Raw genomic sequence first — 3,107 nt, 5'->3', positions numbered from 1 at the left:
ATCCAACAAAGATACTGTAATCAATCATGTTTTATTCTCTCTGATCAATAACTGAGGCGATTGTTTATTTTTAGGTTATTGTGTGGACCTGAGTGAGCAATATCACCTCATTTTAATGAGTTCATTAGGATCCTGTTTGTCTCATTAAAGCAGAGGATGTTATTTCTGGGCTTTGAGCAGAACCAGCTCACAACTATAGAAACACAACAAAATGCAGAGAAGCACGAGGTCTCTGCTCAATGATACTGTTTCTTAAGTTAGATTCAGTGGATTGTGAGTCAAATAATGCCATGATACTCACAAGAGGAAGACTCACTGGGTTACTCTTTCCTGCTGTCATTCCTGCTGGAAGTTCCCGATTTTCCAGGATTATATTGGGAAACAGAGCCTTTCGTTTTCAGGCTCTTCTCCAGTGGGACCAGCTTTGAGTTTGGGTACAAAACTGAGAAACTGTCTCTGCCTTTAGGATTAAACTTACACCTCACCTTTTACTTATACAACTGATCTCTCTGATTGCTTCTTCTTTTAGTTTTTAGTATATGTTTAACATTCATGCTTGTATTTTGATATTTGACATTTTCTTCCTTTGTTATATTGTTTCCATTCATGTTCCAATCAATGTCTTCATCAACAAAGTGCTGTGGTCGACCTTAAATGGACTGTGGAGTTAGGAGTGACCCCCATGATTGACACTGTGGGACGAGTAAGATGACTTGACCTGAATAATATCCATGTCATTTGAATTTATCATAAGATTGACCCTGAATACATTAAGATGTGTTGATGAAAGCCCCAACCAAGCATAACTGTGGCAATGCTTAACTTCAACTGTAGTAAAGTCCTCATCATCCCACAGCTACAAGTCATCTAGAATAATGTAAATGATAGAGCACTGACATGCAAAACTTGTACAATAAACAGAAAATATTCAGCATGATTTTGTCAGTAGAGGATTTAAATGTTAATCTCTCAAAGTTGTTGTTTTGAAACAGAATTTTTAGTTTTTCGCTGTTTAAAAATCACAAAGGAGGGTGAATAAAGGCGATTCTTCTGCTCACACCGCATTTCTCATGCAAATAATAGATTTTATTCATTCTTATAGCGTCCTCACCTTTAAATTCAAGATCAAAACTGACATCTTTTAATCCTAAAGCATGTAATCATTTACAATAACGGATGCAGTTTAGACTGAAATGACACTCTTCATAGGTCTATTTCACATAAGGAAAATTAAGCTACACCTTAAATATACATATCTGAAACATTTTAGCATTTTTTTGATAGTTTATTTGATAAATTATCTTATTTAAAACCAATTTAAGGGTTTTAATAAACACATGTTCACGTTTGAGGGAACCTTGTTCATTTCACTAAATTTTTTTTAGTTCATTTTCACTCTTAGTAGAAAGCTAGTTTGCTTTCAGTCCATTCATCTCACAGAACCTTAAATATGGCGGCTTTAATGGCTGCGACACTCAGATCTGCGAGTCAAGCAGCCTTCACTGGCAGTGAATTATGGATCCACAATGTCGAGTTTGTGATTTATGAGCAGCATCAACGCAGCCATATCAGATGATCATGTGTGGGGATGACTTAGGAATAACAGACTCACACACATGAGTCCATAAACTGGTTCATGCAAACTGAGTCAGATAACAGAGGTCTCCTTTTCAACATCTAATGTTTCGTGAACCTGAAGCTGCTTCATCTGGACACCAGGAGAACATTTGACTCAACAATCGTGTTGGTTGCAACTCGATGATGATATTTTAAAACATTTAATTGAAGACAAGTCACATTCTCTGAGACTCACTGGAGAGGGAACTGTGAAACATTTAATCTTGACTTAGGTATTAAACTCTGACTGAAAACACTTATTTTATGGCTCCTTATTTACTCAGTTTCCCAGTAAATGTGAATCCCAATTGCAGGAACTCCTGGAGTTATCATTTTAGACAGGTTTGTTATTGTCTGAATGAGGCGAGATTATGTACCTTATTATGTACAAATTCTAGCAGGGAAAATAGTGCTTTGTATTGTTTTACAGACTGTACTGAAGAGCAGCCCATGGAGCTGCTTACTGATGAGCTGAGGCTGCCCTCTGCTGTGAGAGGAGAAGGAAACAGGTCAACGTTTGATTTCTGTGCCACTTCAAAGAACATATTGCTCTTTTTTAGCGTTCAGATATGTATTATGAAGTCGCAAAGGGTTAAATGATTATATCAATTTAAAAAAATCCCCATTTAACTCTTGTTTTATATTTGAAATATCCTCCTGAAAACAAGCCCCACAGCTTTAAGGGCTAACTGAGCAAACCTCAGGCTCTAACCAAGTCTATTTGCCACAAGATTAGAGTAAGAATTTAGTTTTCCAAATCAAAATGGAAAATTACAGAACAAATTACCATTGAAAATGTTCTACCTTTATGCTGTTGTTTTATAACAGCCACAGTCAGACCCTGCAGGGTTTACAGGGTTAAGCAATACATTCCCAATAAAGGAAGTTGCTACACTGGATTAATTTGCAAATTCACCTCATGATTTAGCTATGCTGATATGTAGGATTCTTTTCCTGTGAACACTCAGACATTGAGCCGTAGTCTGAACTACAAAGCAGAACGGAGGTCAGAGCTTACTGATGAGCCGAGGCTGCCCTCTGCTGTAAGAAAAGAAGAAAACAGCTGATTTCTGTTCCAGCTCAAAGCCTTATTGCTCTAATTTACTGTTAAACTTATGGTTAAATGCATCCAGATTAAAAAATATTGAGGATGATTGATGTCTAATAGTACTGATGAACACAGTGTGGTTGGTCTGATGTTGAGTTGTGTATCTTGTTCTAGAAAAGAATCATACTAATGTTTCAATAAGGGGACACAAAACTCATATAGAAGAATAGAATAGAATAGAAAAATACTTTATTCATCCCCCAGTGGGGGAAATTTAAATTAGTCAAGTAGCTCAAAAAATTATGAAAAATTATAACTATTTACAATGATTGGACAACAACAACAAAAATATTAATACTACTACTACTACTACTACTACTACTACTAATAATAATAATAATAATAATAAGATACACGGTTGCATTCCTGTAAATTGTTTGTT

This window comes from Odontesthes bonariensis, chromosome 24 (genome assembly GCF_027942865.1).
Source record: "Odontesthes bonariensis isolate fOdoBon6 chromosome 24, fOdoBon6.hap1, whole genome shotgun sequence".
Taxonomy (NCBI): Eukaryota; Metazoa; Chordata; class Actinopteri; order Atheriniformes; family Atherinopsidae; genus Odontesthes; species Odontesthes bonariensis.
This window is presented reverse-complemented; position numbering follows the sequence as displayed.